Raw genomic sequence first — 20,825 nt, 5'->3', positions numbered from 1 at the left:
TTTACATAAATATCATTTTCTATGAGACTATCTGAATCAAATAAATCTATTATATCTAACATACTATAACCTCTACATTTCATAATGATAAAGTGAATTGCGTGCTGTCCACATACTGTTGTTAAGGGATGTTGGATAATGTTTGGATTAAAAGCGCATCCTTTTTCATCGATGATATCAGTGAAATTAGACACAGCAGTTGGGTTAAGACCAAATGAATCAAAATACAATAGAGGTCCTATTTTAGGATACCACCAGACCACCCAGTGCTCACCCCGGCGATAGCTTGGATCTGTATTGACGACAAAACAACAAGGTCTTTTGTGGCTTTCGACAAATATTGGTTTTTTTACAATTTTGACAAATCTGTCCGATGGAAACACCCCTCCAAATACATGTTTCGTGTTCGGGTGATTTGATAAGAGAAATCTAATGAGTCGGCTATTCATCGTATATTATATTACGTGAACTTTCAATTTCCATTACCGCATCAGATTCAAGATAGGCCATAATGGTGATACTGTGGTCTGAGGGTCTTTTCAACCTGATATCGAGACTTATATTACCAGATTCCACGAGATTCCAATTCAATCCTGAAGAATCATCTGGTGTTAAATTGAAACCGTATAGTGTAAAGCCATTCTTATAGGATTCCATAGATATTCCATTGCTAATGTTAGATGACCAAAGATTTGTCCCAAACATCATGCTGAAATAACCCATGAAATAGTTATCTTCTTCAAAGTCGAACTGTAATGGTTCATAAGGTATGCTTTGACCATTTCTGCGCAATCCTATTTGTGAGACGTTGAAATTTTCGAAGTTGAACGGATTCAAGCCTAGATTTCCGTTGAAAGCATCAGTCCTAACCAAACCTATCACTATTTTACTAGGTAGTTCCCCATTAACAAGATTCGGTTCAGATAAGTCTGCTCTGTTAGCCCCACGAGAGAAAAAACGCATGTTAACTTTTCTCATTGGGTACTTTGCATTTGATTTCAGCAAACGTTCCTCATGACTGAGTCTAACGTGACTACTAACCTTTTTTACATTAACATAGAGAACAGCTTTTTCGATGAGTAGTTTGTATTGGTTGGTAACACCTTTTGCCATCAGAAAGACACTAGGATCATTTCTATGCATTTTAATCGAGAGTGACATCTTATTCAAAAGTAATTTGTCCTGTTCAAACAATTCAGAGTGAATTTTACCCATTGTCTCCACCGATTTACTGTAGCGCGTCCATTTGTAACGGGCAACTGCGCCTTTATTGGTGCTAGATTCGTCTTTGATAGTATCTTCGTGATCATTCATTCCCCCTTCATCTTGATAATAACCGTTTGTTTTTAACTGGTGCAGTTTTCGTGCGGACGAATAGGATAACAAACATTCAAGATAATGTCTGTAGTGGTACAAAGAATCCGAGGAACCAACCTGTTTGTTATTCAAAAAAACTTCCACCTGTTTAAAACAACTTCCTATCAAGTTGTTGACCGGAAACACAACAGACTTATCTGGAACTCGGTTTCTGGTTTCTTCTTTTGTTTCACCCGGATTGTCAGGATCGGGGACGTTAACTTTATATTCTTCATCATCTACTAATAAATCACCATTATTTTGCACGATTTTTGCTTGCATGTACAAATAAACGTGCCTAGGATCGACGTAATACTCATCGCCGACGTGAATTTTATACTCTAGAGGTCCACCATGTTCTAGAGATGTTAAAGGGTTGAACGCTTCAAATTTATTAGACGCTAATGCTGTTTGTGTTGGTGGAAGTTGAAATAATTCCAAATTACTGGTTGATGCATCCGCACTACCGGCATCAAGGAACCACGACATCGCAATTAATATTTATAGTAAGTAACATTTACTTTTGACCAAAAAAAAGAGAAGAGTTACTGATAATGAGTTGGAGAAAAAAAAAACCCATACCCTGTCACAGCATGATTTCCGATTTTAGTACCCAAATACCTTCCCCTCGTTTCTATTAATCTTTTTACGAACTTTACTCGTGCGACCATTTGGGTCACGTTTACGTTTCTTTTTGGTCGGTGCACGCGCAGGCGCAGTGAACAAATGACCAACTGCTTCATTCTTGGCCATGTTTACTATGTCACTTAAACTTTCTGAGGCTCTTGATTTCATTGCTTTTTTAAAATCCCTTTTGCCCGAAAGAACATCCCCAACAACTGCATTACCTTTATCTACAATTATCCTTCCAGCCGCTTTACCAGCTCGTTTCACAATTGGAAGAACACGTTTAAAAATAGGAATCACCTTTTTGAATAAATTACCCACCAAATTAGCTAGCCCATAACCCTCTTGATACAATTCACCCGCGAACACGGGTATTGTACCACCACCCCCGCCATAATGTTGACGATATGCCTCGTAATCAGGAAAAAAAGGTGTTCTTCTTCGAGTCATGTTTTTTGTTCAACTCAAAAGAAGACCAAGACCGAATATTACTAGTCTCTTACAAGATATGTCACACAATCTTTTCATGGTTAAGTGAATAATTCTGAATACGTGTGTACTTTTTTTTTCATTTTGGTTCTAGTCTACCAATTCGTTTGAATGAAAGGGTGACGATTACCTTCCCGTACTCAAATTTAATTGGTTCCCCTATACTATCGCTGATTAAAATTTCAATATTCTGAAAGAAAGGGAGCGCCAATGGTAGGTATCTTATTCTTTCAAATGATTTAGAAATATATCTATCCACTAGGTTTGGATCTACAGGAACCGTCCTAAGGAGTTTAACCATCCTCCCACCTACCAAACTCTCCTTCACCAGATTTGAATAAACAAATAAATTATACGTTGTACTTCGCATATCGGGTTTGTCTTCAGCCTTGATGGTGAAAAATACTCCTCATTAACTAAGTGAAGTAACTTGTCATCATCTTTTTTATGAATCCCATCTCTATCTCGGTGCAATTCTTCACCATCTGTGTGGAAATATTTGTTTTTTTCAAAACCTAATACTGTACTAAGATATTCGTTCATGTATATAGCTTCACCAGGATAAAGTCTAACCGAAACATGTCCTTTTTTGCCCAGTACAAATTTTCCTTTCCACTGAAGAGGGTTTTCCTGAAATTCTTTCTTTTTATGGATGGGTTTAATACTATTCAAAGCTGTTATCAATTCTTGAATTGTACCATAGGTTTTCCTTTCCTCTCCCACGTGACAGGCGTCGAGTAGAGTCGCAGGGATTTCCGGATGATCCAAGTTAGCCACACCTATCTGATATTCACATTTGCTGACAGAAACCTCCTGATTCCACGAATACGGATAGCTTATTTCATCGATTCCAACCAACCATTCATTAGGATCTAATTCAAGTGGTTTGGTAAGTGGGGTAATAAAATGACTAGTTTTGTTAAGTACAGAATTGGAAATAGGTTTTACATTACTTGGTAAAACCATGACGAAATCATGGAGGTGTTCCACCATTTTTACTGTCCTGCTTGTTCCCAATCCAACCCAGTGTTGAAAAGAACATCATTGTCTTTCATTCACATCTAGTTTTTGCGTTTGCTTTTAATTGATAATTGTTTCCACTCTTTTTTCTTGTCCAAATCAGATTTAGCTTGTCTTCGCGTGTGCCAAGCGACAGGGGACAAAGACAAAGGTGTTTTTCGTTTTATCGAACCTTTTTTCTTTCTTTTCCTTTTTGCGGGTAGAGAAAATGAAGAGGGTGAGGGTGAAGTTTTCCTTGAAATCAATGATTGTGATGATGAGAAAGGAGAATTTTCAAATAATAGTTTCCCCTTCCTACTGCTGTCACTGGTCTTGTTTATAGCAGGAGATTGATCTCTCCTCGATTTTCTTTTCTTTGGTGAAATAAATTCGTCCCCCTCACTGTCACTCGTCTCGGTGGTTAAAACAGATTTCAATCGAGAATTGGGGAAACGAGACGTCGTTTTGGACCTCCTCGATACATCCGATGACCAGATCTTACTTATCTCATTGTCACTTGTTTCACTAGCTAAAGATGAACTCGATATTGGTCGTGGTTTTTTAAAACGAGACTTTAACTTTTTGGATCTAACACGTGATGTGAATGATGTATTCCTCTCACTATCGCTCGAGCTACTATCAGGGGTTAATTGAGCTCTTGCTGAAGAAATTGGTTTTCTAATGGGTGCTAAAGGTGTTTTAAAAACTTCCTCGTCACTGCTTTCAATTTCGTTTGGTTTGGTGTTGGGTTTTATTGGAAGGGGTCGGAATACCATCCAACCTTCCGGCACACCAATTGAAATTAGTTTTTCATAGAAAATATGTGTGCCAATAGGTGGGATATAATCTAGAGAATCGGGTTGCAATAAAAAATGAAGTATTCGGAGAATGTTAGTCCTAGGTATTAAATCTCCATCTAAAATGATCTCAAAGGTTTCTCTATCCCACTCTACAACATCACTTCGTTTACTAATATACTTTACTACAATATCTTTTAAGAAAGGGATGTGAGCATAAGGCGATAACTTGTCGAGGAGTTCATTCACTTTAATTTCGTGACCACCGTAAATTGTATTAATTTTTACTTTCGCACGCGATCTCTTTTGATCTAAAAGTTTTATTTTAGCTTCTGGTGATTCTGATGGAAATCCGGGTAAATTCTGTTTATCAGGATTGGACACATCAGATTGCTCGCATCGAGACTTGTACATATCTAGGGGAATTAATACACTCTCTTGAAATCCTTTATCCTCCTTCTTCATTTTCGACCAAATATATTACCCACCACGGAACCTAATGCAGACACGGCAAGGGGAATGAGTGCTGATAAAAACCCTCCCGACTGTTCTAGAAGATCCTTTTTTTTACTGTAACTGGTGTCGGGATGCATTAATGAACGCACCAGATTTCGATGTCTCTTGAGTTTACTCAGTTTTTTTCTACTAGGTTTAATAACAGCACCCTCTATGTTTTCAATACACTCTAAAATTGCATCGATTTGATCAGAATTAGCTAATCTGATCAGGGATTGACGTAGTTTCTTATTTTTCTTTGCTTGACTCAATGCGTGTAGATAATGATAATTTTCTACCGCTGCTGGTTTTCGTTTATTGCATGGGGTTGATTTTCGCCTAGTTTTCATCACACCAGCTTTTTTCCCTTTTCCCGCGACCATGTTCCCACTCTATCTTTTCTCTCGTCTCGCTCTCGGTTCAAAGGAAATCAATGTAAGACTGAGGAATGTATCACAGTTGTCACACGATAATTGTTGTTGTTTTCTGTACTTGGTTTCAAAATAGAGGATGAGAAGACCCACTGAGAATGAGTTGAAAAAAACCCAAAGGGGACTAGTATCTAACCCGTTTTTGTTTGTTTTTGTTTTTAATTTGAGAATGTTCAATTCGTATTCGGTACAAACACACGTTGATAGTCATTGAAGATATCGGTTCTAAGTCTTGCCTGTTCGGGCATGTTTTGAGACCCATAAATCATGAGGTAAGAATTAGGTTTTGAAGTGGCCTCGTTAAAGATAGACATAAATACCTTCTGACGTTTCGGCATAATTTTTGCTGCAACATGATAAATCATAGATTTATCGAGCGGGTTTTTAAACAGAACTAAGAAATGACAATTTCTTTGCAGTGTTAAGCGCGCACTTCCATTGAAAAAGAGGTTTTGTAAAATAATAATCCAAGAAATGTTTCTATGGCGACACTTCGTCGTTGTCAAATCAATGATTTGTTTGCTGTTAGCGGCGGATTGCATCAAATCATCGTAGATATGCATTACAAATTTACTGTTATCCTCGTGGATGTAGTCGTCTATATTTGTAGGTAAACCTTGAATGGTGGTTACCTGACCACCAAATTCATTTTCTATGGTTCGAATGGTATTGTTGTATTCGCCGTAAAAATATATGATATAATCGAGGTCATGGGTGTAAAGTCGACTTCTATTTCTGAGTAGATTCAAGACAAAGGTGGACTTTCCCGCCCCCGTGGGACCACTCACTATCATTCCGCTTGGCAAATTAATGCGTGAATCAAATATCTCCATTCTTACCGATGCATTTATACTCCAACTATGAACGTTGTGCAAGAGCACATATCACTGTCGAGGTCACATCTTATTTAGTTATTTGACTACTATCTATCCACTCGTTATACATTTCAGGCCACCCTTGGTATCGTACAAAATACTGAAGAGTTTTCCCTCTTTTTCTTTTTCTAAGAATTTCTATTGTGTAGCTTTCGTCTGTCAGAGGTTTTGCAATCAGTTGCATCTCGTCTTCATAAAATCCACCCTTTAAAATATTAGCTTTCAAGTCTTTGAGTTTGTACGTAACCGGATTTGTACTTCTTCGCTCTACTACAGTGAAATATTCATCTGTCCAAAGCCCCAAATATGATTTGTCAAAAAGACGTCTTGACTTTGATATGCGAACAGTATCGCCAATGTTAAATTTGAACTTTGCATAACTTGGAAATTGATCTCCATATAATTTCTGTCGTAGTTGAGCTTCATTTTCCTCGGTTACATCTTTTGGTGCAAGTCCAATTATTCTATGCTTTCTTGAGTTATATGAGTTAACCATCAAGGGCAAAGCATCAATATACCTTTTTGTTTTATGTCTGGTGAAGAATTTACCCATAATCGAACGAAGACTACGGTTGAATCGTTCGCACATCCCGCTCTTAATTTCTGAATGAGTCGAGTATATGGTGATATTGTGATCCTTTAGGAAAGCCTCCATATTTCTCGAATAGAATTCCCCACCCAAATCCACGTGAATCTTGGAGGGCATTCGTTTTTCCTTATCAAATATCCATTTGAAGGCAGAGATTACCTCTGTCGATGTTTTAGTTTTTATCGCTCTCGCAAACCCATACCTCGAAAAAACATCGATTGCTGTTAATATATTATTATAGTTAGAATTGTGTCGAGCATAATGTTTTGGCATGATGACCAGATCCGCTTGCCAGATTGAGTCTATTCCCCTAGAAACATACTTTCTACGTTTAAAACGCTTGCGAACTTGCTTGTGCAAAGTATAGCTCGGTTGTGATTGTAACCAGTTTTTAACATCTTTCAAAGTAACGGATTTGTTGTGATTTTTCACCTCTCTATATAGTCTGTAAGGCGAAGAGTATGCACCAGGACCACTCGAATCATAATATATTTTGGATAAGATCTCCGCATACTGATTCATCCTGAAACCATGAAATCTCCTTTCTATGAGTAAAAACCCGAATTCACATCACACCTGTATATAACGAGTAGAAACAACCGTTACTTACCTAGTAAAACGATAGAGTTTTTTTAGTCAGCAGAGATGATCCGATCCGTGTTAAAGACTTCACATATGTTGAACAACTGGTCTCTCCAAAAAAACAGTCATAGGATTCACCGCTTGAGTCAAATGCAAAGCTAGCATATCCCATAACATGTTTGGAGGCCGGTTTTTTATTCAATCCTCCTTAACTGGTATGGTATTGTTACTGGTATATATACTTATTCAATCCTCCTTAACATTAGTTACTAGTATACATACTTATTCAATCCTCCTTAACATTTGTTACTGGTATACATACTCTACTCTCATTTATCTAAGACAGTTTTTTTTTTTTGGATATTCAGGAAAACCCCATTTAGCACATAATAATTCGACTCTATTCATCAGTTTGACCACCAGCCAAGTGTAGCACCAACAACTACTCCTTTGTATAGATGATCGAATAGGGTGCAAGCATTTGACATGAAGAGAGTGGGGTTTAGACATGGGCTGATAAAATGGTCTTCGATAAATGAGTTTAGAGTAAATACAATTTACATAAACCCCTAAATTGATACACGAATAACTAACACGGTATAAATATAGGGTCCTACTCTAAGTTCATTTCTGATCGCTCACTTTATAAACGGGCAAATATCAACCCCTTCTGGATTATAAAGTGAGCGATCAGAAATGAACTTAGAGTATACCTGTCGTAAATCTACCTGATATTTCTCATAAATGTGTGCCTACCGAGGAAAACCAGTCACATGGTCAAAAAACTTTCAATATGATTTTGTTAGTCATTCCTGAATGGCTTGCAATAAAGTTGAATGTTCCTTTTTGAATTTTTTTAAATCGGTTCATTCATTTTTATGAAATAGAAGTTTTTTGTTCAGCAAAAAAAAAAGCCTAAATGAGTAGGAATCTGTGAGACAAAAAGGGATCTTGCAGGGTTTCATCATTTCCAACTTCCGACTGGTTTTCCTCGGCAGGCACACAAATGTATAAATGAAAAATTACTACTCATTTCCATCTTCAATTTTGATGACACGTTCTCTCGGTGAAATTGGAAAAGCAATGTAGACCTAATGAGAAACCTTGCTTGTAGTTTGTTTACAGTCATCTGATTTTACACAAATGTATGAAAAATTACTACTCATTTCCGTCTTCAATTTTGATGACGCGCTCTCTCGGTGAAATTGGAAACGCGATGTATTGGTGTTTAACACCAGCGGCGTCTACCTCGGTAAAAAGATGACACGAGAATGTAGTTTGTTTACTACCATCTGATGTAGTTTGTTTAGAGTCGTCTGATTTTAATTTCTTTCCACTCCCACCCATCTCTTTGGGAGCCGAGCTCAGATCGCTTTCGCTATCAGAAAGAGAGACAACTGGACGAGGTTTCCTCTTCTTACACCTTTTAAAAGGTTTCCATGTCGATGATGTGTTATTCTCGGCGGCTTGTTCACGCTGATGTTCGTCAAGTTCTCGCAATTGTTTGCCTTCAATACGTTTCTGCTTTTCCTTTTCGTATTTCAGAAAACAACCATTACATCTTTGCTCGTTCAGATCCTTTACAAAGTATTTCTTATGAGGAAATGGTTTTTTGCAACGACGGCATTCTTTGTAAGCCGCATCCGAACATTTCTTGCAAAAACGCTTATCTGGCAAAAGATAGGTGAACTTCTCGCACCAAACGCATTTTTTTTGACACGACTCAAAGTCAGTCTCATCATCGAATTGTTCATTGTTGGACGACATGATGAGATTTATCGGTGTTAGTTTTTACGAGTGGACGATTGGTCACACCAGGATTAAGCAAGAACGTTCTTTAGATTTGAAGACGAGTATCAGTGTTACTTTTTACGAGTGGTTGATTGGTCACACTAGAATTAAGCAAGAATGTTCCTTAGATTTGAAGACGAGTACAACTACTTTTCTTCTGACACAGTTCAATAATAAAGCTAAAAAGTTCTTCATATCGTTTTCCAAAAACGAAAGAAACTCGTCCTTCAACTCAGAGGGCGTGTCTCCAAGCTGAACACAGCGTCTAACCAGTGATTCGAGTTGAAAGTTGTTTTCCAAATAGTGCAAATGGTTGTACCGTAAGATAATCGTTTGTAGACGAGTACAACTACTTTTCTTCTGACACAGTTCAATAATCAAGCTAAAAAGTTCTTCATATCGTTTTCCAAAAACGAAAGAAACTCGTCCTTCAACTCAGAGGCTGTGTCTCCAAGCTGAACACAGCGTCTAACCAGTGATTCGAGTTGGAAGTCGTTTTCCAAATAATGCAAATACTTGTAGTACATCGCTTGCAGTACCGTAAGATAATCCTTTGTAACGCCACCTTCGATTTCGTAATTTTTCCCACGTGTTTGAATTCGGTCCATGCATAAATCCACGGGCGTGTCGAGGAAAAACACGCCTCGATAGAACAAGTCGTGTTTCTCCATGGTGTCCATGGCTAATCTTGTAGTCTCGTGTTTGAGAAAATCGCAGGAAAACTCGTTGGCAAGTCCTATCTCTCTCACGGTTTCAATAAACGGAAGACAGGATAGAAGGCTTCTATCACCGACCAGAATTCTCGGTCTCGTATCTCCGCTGTCAAAACTGGATTCTTCCTTTACGATTTTAGCCATGGTATTGTTCATGCAGATAGCAAAGTGCATTTGAGCTGCAGCAATGTTTTCAACTGGTTTGTCGTAGAGTAATTCGAGTGGATTATATCCTTGGAAGCTTGTAAAGCCCTCCAAACACTCATCCATGAAAATGATATTCCATGGAAGTTTGCTAGAGTCTTTAGCCAGTTCTTTGATCAGCGTTGATTTTCCTGACGAAATCAATCCATCGATCGCATAAATCGGAATGAATGAAGACATCATTGCGCCGGTTGTTGGAAGTGGAACCATCTCGAAATGATGAAAGAATACGTTTCTCTGTTTTTGATAGTGAAGAGTTCTGCTCACAATTCAGATCAGTGCTTACTTTTCTCTAGTCATAACCTAGTCACACTATAATTTAGAGTTTAACATGTTGAAAAATGACAAGTATTTCCCTTTTTTTTTACATGAATGTCAACAATCATCTTTTCCTACATCGCCAGTTCCAACTTCACCAAGAGATCGTGAGTAAATTCAAATAACAAACTAATACACTATAACCGAAAACCTCTTCTTTTTTTTTTTCATTCTTCCCTCATTTTTTTTTAATCTCTTCTCACCAAGCAATTTATCTTTGGAGGTAATTTGTAAAAAAAAAAAACAACACACACCCTAACCCTTTCTTCACCCCAATCTCACACTTAGGCCCACTCTTGGTCAGAACCATCCCCGGTCATTTCCTCTTCATCGCTTTCAATTTCATATTCTTTCTTCTTTTGCTTCTTATAAGCCCCAATTTTTGTCTGCGGTCTATTTGCGGGTCTTTTCACCGACTTTGTTTTGGAACCTGAGGAAGTTGACCCTGTTCCCTCCCAATTTGGATTCTTGCCCAATTTACCATCTTTCCCGTTATCAACTTGATTTTCACTAATGTTTTCCTCAGCCTCACACACCTCCAGTCCCGCTAATCGTAAAGCATTCTTTTTCAAAATTAACGCGTGTATCTCAGAAGATTTCAAACTGATTCTTCTATCGTGCTTATGAGCGTGTGTTAGGTGATAATACGTCTCGCCTTTAAAGCGAGAAACACCAACACGTATACTCGAACTAATCGGTATACTTATGTAAGATCTAGCCTCATTGTTCATTGCCATGATAAAGATTTTTAGGTCTACACGCAAAGGAGAAAAAAAAAGCCAGACAAATAACCCAACACAAGCATGCAAGAGTTGGTTGTACTGAATGCACTATAATCACTGGTCACACCATCATTTCAAGCCAGCATGTCAATCCTAGGCTAAAGTTAAACGAGTAGAGACAATCAGCCATCGCTCCAGCAATAATCTCATTGAGATTTCACTGTGTAGACAGAGATTTAATCCGACAGTGGTTATAGGCTAACGTGTGAATGCCATCTGGTAAAATATAACGTTTGTCATCAAATGCGGACAATGATTGTTTACTCTCCTCAACAGTAAACAAGGCGTGCTTCCTCGATCTGATAGCTCGATAACTACACTCCTTCTGTTCACTGGGATTGTGTAGTACTTTCAAGTAATCACCGTATGAGATGTTTCTCAAGACCGAACGAGGTAGACCTTTACCCTTCGAGCAGCAATTCTGAGACATGAGCCTTATGCAGTACATCTTTGACCGTAGGCCTACAAAATCGCTGACACGGTCCAACGGACTTTCGTGTTTGAATGCACCCGGTCTTCGGTGATTAGTTTCGCAGTAGAATGGTGATGATTTCGAAAGATTCGAAAGATCAAAGTATCGTTTGAAACGAAACAAATCTTCACAAGGCTCATCTCTATTGCTGATAGCATAGTATAAACTATCGGTGTCTGTGTAAATCAACTCACAGTCGGAGCCAAACAGTTTCATGACAAAATTGTAGTGCATTTTGTACAGGTGATTCTTGGCTAGATCGAGGCAGGCGAAGCCAACGGCAATCGGTTGGTTAATCAAAACCGTGGTAGGTTTCAATTCGATTCCCGCCAAAGACGAATTGAAAATAGTGACCGATTTGAAATTGATTTTACTGGTTAACTTCAGAAATTTTTTGCTTGTGGACACCAATTGGAAATTGGTAAATTTTGATGAATCCTGCAGCAATTTGCCATAGACAGAGTTATTCATTAACTTGTAGAATGAAATCTCAAATTCGCTTTTTGCCATCTGTCTTTGTTGTGTGTTGAAATCAATGTAGCTTTCCATAAACTTGCTTTGGGTGAAGGTGAGAATTCGATGAGTTTTGACCAAGACAAGACCTAACTTCAAATAGGTGCGCAAGGTCTCGTGATGGATGACGTAACTTCGCCTGGGACCCAAGTGAGGAACGAGTTTTTTGCTAGCTTTCCTGATGGTCAACTCCAGGTCGGCAGCCACTTCATGTGCATAAGGTGACCAATCTGCCGGGCTAATCTGATAGTGCTCGGGGGCCAGTGGTAAATCATTGTGTAAATCGTGCAAGTGGGTCGGGTAGTCCAAATCCACACTTAAGATGAAGCCTTGATCACCACCTTTTGCTACGGAGTGCAAATCGAATTCCTTCATCTCTGTATCGCTCAACCAACGGAAATCGCCAACTGGTAAATGTGATCGTAGGCAAAAGGAATACATGCTACAACAATCCAAATTGACTATGTCACACTTTAACATGTTGGGTCTATAATCACTCATGTCGGGCATGTTCGGATGAACTTCGCGTTTCATTACACCAGATACCCCACCGCGCACCCCAGACCTCAAGAAATTCACCATTTCCATATATTGTAATAAATCCAATTTGACACCGGTATGACGGAGCATGCAAAGGAAAGAAAAGCTTGGAGTGGAGACAAAATGACACGGGTCTAGTGTAAAGTTTTTCATGCTCACATTCCTAAAATTCTCAAATATTTCAGCGAGAATCAGTGTGTCGCAATGGAGGTACAGAGTGAGGTAATCTTTCAATGATTTCATGCCCATGATTGACCAAACCTTCTGTGCCCGCTGGTACATTTCATCAGAAATCTCGCTGTTCTCCAAAGAATTGAAAAACTCTGCTTTTGCAGGTAATTCTTCCAATTCTAACTTCTGCTCAGAGTCTAAGAAGTCGTAGCAGAATGCAGACTTCGCTTTCACTAAATTGTAGAGCTCTTTGTTTTCATTGACATAAGCAAATAGAAGCTTAAATTGAATGTCCTCCCCATCCTTACCGGTGTGGATTGAGTGAGCTAGGGTGGCCAAAGAACTTGAAAGAAAGTGAAACGAGTCGATGAATTTGAACTGACCCCCATCGTAGTACATTGCTTGGTAATTTTCTTTTGTTTTCGGAATAATGCGAAAACTTACTTTTTCCTGGGCTGCTTGTTTTGCAAGTTCGTCAACAAATATGTGAAAGTCATATCTCATGGAGTTATGTGCAATTACCGTTATCTGTGTACATTCTTTTCCCCAGCTTAAGTTGCACCTGTTGCACAGGGCATGTCTGTAGGCGCCAGACAGATGATCATGGTCGGCACATTTTTTTGACCCAGGAGTAAATTTTTGTTGACACATTTCGCAAGCGTCTTGAGCAGTGAACTTGACCCAATCCTGTCCACGCATTTTTAAAGGACAATAATAATGTAATCTTATCAGCTCAATTTCGTTGTTCTGAATATGGAGCCAATTGAGAAACTCTCGAACACAATCGGTACCGACGTGTGTGAAAAGCTTTGAATTGTGTTTCGAATTCGAACAAATTCTAATTGCAGAAACGGCAATTGGCACGTGTCGGTGAATTCTTTTCGATTTGCCCGAATTTTGCTTTTCAGAAGGATCGCTTACCATCATTGTTTCGTAATCATAATAGATTGTCCATGGCATTTTGATGGTAGCAGAAAACTTATCAAAGGCTAGATGAGCTTTAGCTGAAGAAGGTGTTGTGTAAACCTGACCTTTTCTATCACAGTAGTGAGTTTTGTGTTGATCCAACTTGAGTTTTGATTTGTACACGGACAAACACGATCTGCAGACAAATTTCTTGAAATGACGCATTCCCGTGCCTTCCCGATGTAGCAAGCGTGACAAGTTTGTGATGAGAAAATAATGTTCTCTGTACAAGAGAAGGTCAACACAACGATTGTCGGGGAGATGTTTTTCTTTCGAATGGTAAATGGGCACTAAGCACGGTTGGTTCCGTTGTTTTGGAGCATTGACATAGCGGTTAACATTAACAGACAGGTTGTTCCTTTTTTCAAAAGTTGAAATCTGTCCGAGACCTACTGGAAAAGTTAAATTAGTAACATCCAATCTGCACTGGTCAACCCACTTTTCAAAATTAGCAACTCTTATCCTTGGGTGATCAGATTGGCGCTTAAGGTGGGCGAGAATGCAATGGAGGAAACACTCATCTCCCCTTTGATTCGTTTTGTGATTGTTGAGCTGAATACAGGCTTTTTTTCGAACCAGTTCATCCGGTAAACAAACTCTCTTACACGTGCCTCTGTCTGATTTCGTAAATTCACAACCTCCGCGGAGGATTACAAACTTGACTATTGTTAATTTCATTCCCAGGACTTTGTCGAATGTCCATCCTGACCCCGCCTGTATAAAGGTATCGAATTTCATTTCAATTTCGTCCAGGTTTTCCTCAAGTAAAGATTTGATATCCCCAACCACCAGTGCAGATTGGGTGTTTGTGTTAAACCAAGGCTCAGTAGCTGTTGCCTTACCAGATTCATAATCTTTTTCCCCGGTTAGATTACGAAGTAAACGCACCTGAATTTCAAAATGATATTTCAGACCGTAATCCGCATGCATCTTGAAATATTTGACCAGTTGCGAGTTCAACAAAGGTCTCGCCTCCTTACGTAGAAACAAGGAAAGGTCATTTTCGCGTTTGATATCGCGATATTCATATTGAACCCCATCCATAGATGGTGAAAAGTTCCGCGTGGCAATCATCCTTCGCGTCACCAGTGTTCAACCTGCGCGAATAATCGCTGCGAGGTGTACAGATAAATACTAAATCTCTATCGTGACTATGAAATTACAATCTTATTAGACTATTATACCCCGTGTTGTTGGTGATTGATAGGAAAAAGGTATCGATCCGTAGAAAGGGAGGAGAGAATTTCTGTCACACTGAAATATGTATAAGTATTAACTAACTCATAACTCATGTCTCGAGAATCCCGGTGTTCAACCTTTATAGTTCCCATCGTGATTGTTATTTATTATTCCCCTAACCCCTTGCGAATTTAGTTTCAGTCACACCATAATTTCAACCTTAGCTCAGAATTCGACAAAACCTTAATCTCTCTTCGAATTTATGCGTTTTTCATTAATTCTAGTGTGACTAGGTGGGAACAAACAAGTGTAGACCTATAAAGCTGGTGAACGCTTGAGGTTACACAACAACCAACGCGTCTGGTAAGTGGTATAAGATTGTGATAGTTAGAGTAATTATTTTTTTGTACTCATTCTTCACATTAATCACTAAAAACTACAAATGGTCATTTCAAACCCCACACCAACTTTGATTGCAAGGACCGGATAATAGTATATTACTTATAGAAGCGAACCCCTTGTTCAATGTTGGTGATTGGGATTAGAGTGAGAACCTGCCCCAGCAAGAAACAATTACGGACCAAGCTAACTTTAATTGTAAGGACCAGATAATAGAATATTACTTTTAGAAGCGAACCCTTTGTTCATTGTTGGTGATTGAGATAACACGCGTGATATAAGAGTTGGGATAAAACATTGGATAGTAATTCATTATTTGTACTTATTCTTCACATATTTCACCAACAACAACAAGTGCTCATTACAAAACCCCTGATTGAGATTCCAGTGAGAACCTGCCCGAAAAAAATGACGTACACACTCAAGGTTGTTGTTGTGATTGGTCAGTGAAGTTAAAGTTTAGAGAGTGTTTTTTCAAGATATCGTGAATTTGATTGGATCCCAACTACTCTGAGCTCCTGATCGTGCGAGGACATACCAAAAGACGGGTTTTCATCCTTCTTATGACTATTGTAATCCCGGGTGACTTTCCATGGTGAGGGCGGGTGCTGTCCCACGATTGGCTGTCGAATTCTCCAGCATTGTCTCCACTGGCTGGCGGCCACCAACCTGCAAAAAAAAGGAAAGTTGTATCAGTGGAAGCGCAGTGAACGCCGAGTCTTATAAAGACCTGTTTCAGGGCGGATAATTCAGATTATACTGTTGATCAAATTCAAACACCATTAACATCTTAATGGATCTCCTTTACAGATGTAGATTGTCTTTATAACTATATAAGACATCGGAGACGTTCGCATTTCGTGCAAATCTACCTTTCGACCTCTCTCGCACATTTCTTGAATTTTTTACGTTCACTGGTAAGTAAGTTTTTTTAATATCCTGAATATACACGCGGGAACACCGTCTTGTCGGTGTACGAGTCGAACCCATAAATTGCTTCCATTGTACATCGTCAGGAAGAGATTGGGATCTAAAACTTTCGTGTATAGAGTGCAAGTTTCTTCTCATCTTTCGGTATGATTATTCACACGAATTTATTCAACTCTATCAAATACTTTGTTATTCTAAAAAAATCCTTATTTCATGTTTGCAAGATTCGTCTTAAATTCTCGTGTGACTGGATGAGGTGACTATAGATTTGTAAGCACTGTTCTGAAAATAACTTGCTTCCACCATAAACCAGAAGAAACACATTAATCACACGTCTTAAATTCTCATGTGACTGGATGAGGTGACTAGATTTGTAAGCACTGTTCTGAAAATAACTTGCTTCCACCATAAACCAGAAGAAACACATTAATCACACGTCTTAAATTCTCGTGTGACTGGGTGATGTGACTACAGATTAGTAAGCACTGTTCTGAAACTAACTTGCTTCCAACCATAAACCAGAAGAAACACATTAATCCTACGTTTTTCGTCTGGTTGGTTTTTCACCAGTATGATTATTTTTGTGATGATGATAATTTCACTAATGATATTCTCTTAAGTAAGAGTTGAATTTGTTTTTTTTTTCCATTTTAGATTATAAATATGTATGTTTCAACCATAAGAGACTTGCTCTCGTCGACAATTGACATGACCCACTGTTCAACTCAATTCCATTCTTCCTATAGATAAGAAAACATTTGTGTGACTGTGTCTTGCTTCATGTTTTTCAGAAATCACCACTGTTGCGCATATAACTAACCATCCTAAGAGAAGATACACTGGTTCTCTATCTACAATTGCTTAATTAAAGGTATGTGTTTAATGTAGCCAGTGTTGTAACTTGATCGAATACAGAGACGTGTTGGAAAGAAGAAAAAAGAAAGATGTCAATCTCTTAACATATTCCCACATTTTAAGTAATATCACATAAGTGTAATACTCTTCACTCTTTTTTTTTCCAGTTAACCGTTTCATCATTGTTGCAAGATAAGAAAGAATAATCCCAGTACTATAATCTATTCATTGGTGGTAAGTAAAAATTATTTTTGTTCACCCCCTTCGAAACTCAGTACTCTGTTCTCGAGAGTAATAATAATGTCAAGGAATGAAGTAATCGGGAATTAGTTTTTAAAAAAGTTTTGTTTTTTTTTACAGGAAATGGCGAACGAATGAATACTTTTGATGTAGAAGTGGGAAAGTTAGACAATTTGAAAATCCACTTAGTGATTGTTTTTATGTCATGTACAAACCTGATCGAAGAAGATTACACCTTTGACCAATACGATAACGCCGAGTATTACACGAAGTCGAGAAAAGTTGATAGCGCTGGATATGTCAAGAGAGAGTTGTGTGATGTTACTTACAGAGTATCCAAGTTTATGAACATTCATCTCTATGTTAAACATAACATTCATCTTTGGGTACAGGAGACCAATTTCAATCATTTATTAAAACAAATTACCTGCGAGATTCTAAAATTCGTTCACATTCATTCAAACAAAATCCCACATTTTTCCTATCAAATTAATAATATTCAATCAAGTTTTTTGATTATAAGTGAAAAATTCAAATGTTTAAGGGATATCACAAAAATTGAGGGACAAATTAAACAATTCTTTTCCCCATGTCCAACTCTAAAAATATATGAACATCACCAAACTGGACCTGTTATTTTCATCGAAGACCCATTAAACTATAAAACAAACCTTCTGAATAAGGGACAATTCTGGGGGTTAAAATTTAAACAAGGTCATATTAGGATTTTTAAAGACAAGGGAGTCCTTGTCACAAAATCAATCAAAGACTTAGAAAATATTGAACAAAAATTTATAAATTTCGTAGATTACTGTAATTTTAGTACTGAGTTAAAATGGCTTTGATTCAGAAAATAATTAACACCCTTTACAAGGAAAATCACATAAATAATGAAATGAAACGAGGGATTTTGCAAACTCTAAACCAAAAAAAAGAGTTTAGAAAGTTTGATTGCAACAATAAACAAATTTGGAACGAATTTGCTGAAGTGGTCAGAGAGAAAATTCAATCATTTCAAATTGTATTAGTCTATTCCCCCATGAAAATTAGAACCGAGTGTGGGTTTCCTGTAGAGGGAACCATTACAATAGTAGTTAAGAATACAAATGATATAGAGATAAAAAAGGACGGTACAGACTTAGGTTTCCAAACCAATGGAGGGGAGGGGGAAGAGGAAGTAGTCTTCGACTTCTTGGGTGAGGTGTCTGCAGACTCTGAGTCTGAAGACGAGTCGGGTGTCTCAGATGTTGTGGGTTTGGGGAAGAGAAGCGCAACCAGCGCGGAGGGGGATGCAGGGGGTCAACCGGAAAAGAAGAAAAGACTGACCGAGTGTAATTTATCTGACTCCAGCAGCGATGATAATGGTCCGTGTGAAAACGAAAATGGGGGATGTGACCCGACAAGACGCATCTCAAGAGTCACTAAACCCCCAACTGGGAAAAAATCCCCTACAATCACCCGAGTTGATAGCGCACATGGGATAAATTCAGTGGCCACATTTTTCGACGAACGGGACAAAATGTCCAAACTAAATGAAAATCAAAATCTCTCCCATGAAGAGAGAATGTTTCAAAAGAAATACTTGGAAAAGTGTCGATGTCATGGGGGAAAAGACAAAGTAACTATGATCAACGATTATCAAAAGATTTGTTCGGTAAAAACAATTCAGTTTGAAACAAGAGAAAAAACCGTTGGTTTATTAGCAAGAGAATCAACTATACGTCAAAACTGGGTAAAAGGGGCCGAGAGTCTTGTGACTCAGTTACAAAAATTAACACACGCGATGGGGAAATTCGAAACGAAACAAACCTGCGATTCGTTAATAAAACCATTTTTCGATAAAGAAATAGCGCAGGGAGAATGCAAACGGTGCACTCTCCATTGCTTGCCTTTGTTTGCAAGCAACATTAAAATGCCAGTAGGACGTCCGGTAAATCAAAAAAAAAAAAATCGGATTAAATAGAGATACTGGTATGAAACCACAAAGTAGAATTCCCTATTCAACTAGAAAAAAACTAGAAATATATGATCCAAGGGCACATGCTGATAACATGCGAAATAAAGAAAAATGGAACGTTCCCGGCGAGGCCCTGACAAAAACTATTTTTCAAAAGAGGAGAATGACTTCGTTAAAAAACAATTCGAAGGGGTTAACAGGAAAAATTTTAAAAAATGTGCAAGGCTTGGTTAATTCATTGTAAAAACTTTTTGATAGGTGTCTGGGGTTTTTTTTTTTGTTGAATTGGTTAGAAGGCGTGGTAGATAGAAATTGGTTTCCTGTACCCACTTCGTTGGTTTTTCTCAAGTTTTCAAGTGATGTATAATGTTTACAAAACATCTTTTGCCTCGGTAATAAGAAGATGAATTTATTCTCCTTTCTAATAGGAATTGAAATATGGAAACGGGTGCGAAGAGGATAGTATCTTTGTGCGAAGAAAGAGATACACTTCAAAACGAATCCGATATAGGACGTCATAAAATTAAATTGGTACGAAAAGACATGGACGCTTGCTCTCGACGTTGCGAATTTTTTGAGGCCGCACATGATCAAGCTAAAGGTGAAAAAAAAAGGAGGGGAGTGGGGGTATTATTAGAATAGATGGTGCATGTAAAGCGGAGAATAAGCTAGAAATTAGCTTTAAAAAAGAAAGTTTTGCGTACACCCCCTCGTACAGTTCGAGGGGGATGGTTGGAATCTACGTGGGGTATATGCAGGACATTGAACCCCAAACGATGCGTCGAGTGGGCACTGGGTTAAGTTTTTTTCTTGGTGAAGGTGTTGTTGGTAATTTTTTCCCCGATATGGGGGAATTACGATATTACGACAAGGTTATCGTAAGTCCCCGTCAATTCAGGGGGGAAGACCATGATATATCAATATCCGTTTACAATTTAGAAGATGAGAAGATTACTTTTTTTCCGGGTCAGAAATTGGGGGACATACACTTTTACACGATTCCGCAAGAAGTGGTCATGATTAATATCGCGGCATAAAAAAAGTTTGGTTGTTATTACCGAGGCTAAAGTTGGTTTGTTTTCTACAACATTTAGTTTAGAAAGGAGATTCGTTGTATATCTTAGCTAATCTAGTTGAAAAAGGACCTGTGATGCGTTCACAAGTAATTGTGTGTATAATGTTTTAGTTTAGAACCGAGTAGAAATAGACTTATAATTCTGTTTACTTTCAATGAAGAAAAGAGAAGAATTAGTTAAAGTGAAAATAGGTATCATACGGTGATTAAATTCACTAGTTCTGCGAAAAGTAAGGATATTTTTTCTTAAGTCACGATGTAAAATTGATAGAAATGAAATAAATAATAAGAGAGGACGAGACCTCAATTCGCGTAATGTGTTTGACACATCTTTTTGATATAATTTAAGTGTGCCAATCAGCATTGCGTCTGTGTGGAAGGTTTTGTAAACAACGATTACATTTGCACGTGGAAGGAGCCAGGGTATAAAACCAAGAAGAAAAGAGGATGAGGATACAACCCCCATTTGCGTAAAAGCGT

The 20,825-nt window shown here is 38.2% G+C and overlaps 1 long non-coding RNA gene across 1 annotated transcript; it reads left to right on the top strand.

The window, feature by feature from the left end:
* Window positions 1–15,185: 15,185 nt before the first annotated feature.
* LOC135483688 (uncharacterized) lies at window positions 15,186–18,213 on the top strand. The gene is made up of 5 exons (XR_010446361.1): window positions 15,186–15,252; window positions 16,099–16,205; window positions 17,010–17,089; window positions 17,241–17,307; window positions 17,434–18,213. It is a non-coding gene; the product is annotated as an uncharacterized LOC135483688 (long non-coding RNA).
* Window positions 18,214–20,825: the final 2,612 nt, after the last annotated feature.

The sequence above is a fragment of the Lineus longissimus genome, chromosome 2 (assembly GCF_910592395.1).
Source record: "Lineus longissimus chromosome 2, tnLinLong1.2, whole genome shotgun sequence".
Lineage (NCBI taxonomy): Eukaryota > Metazoa > Nemertea > Pilidiophora > Heteronemertea > Lineidae > Lineus > Lineus longissimus.
This window is presented reverse-complemented; position numbering and strand designations above follow the sequence as displayed.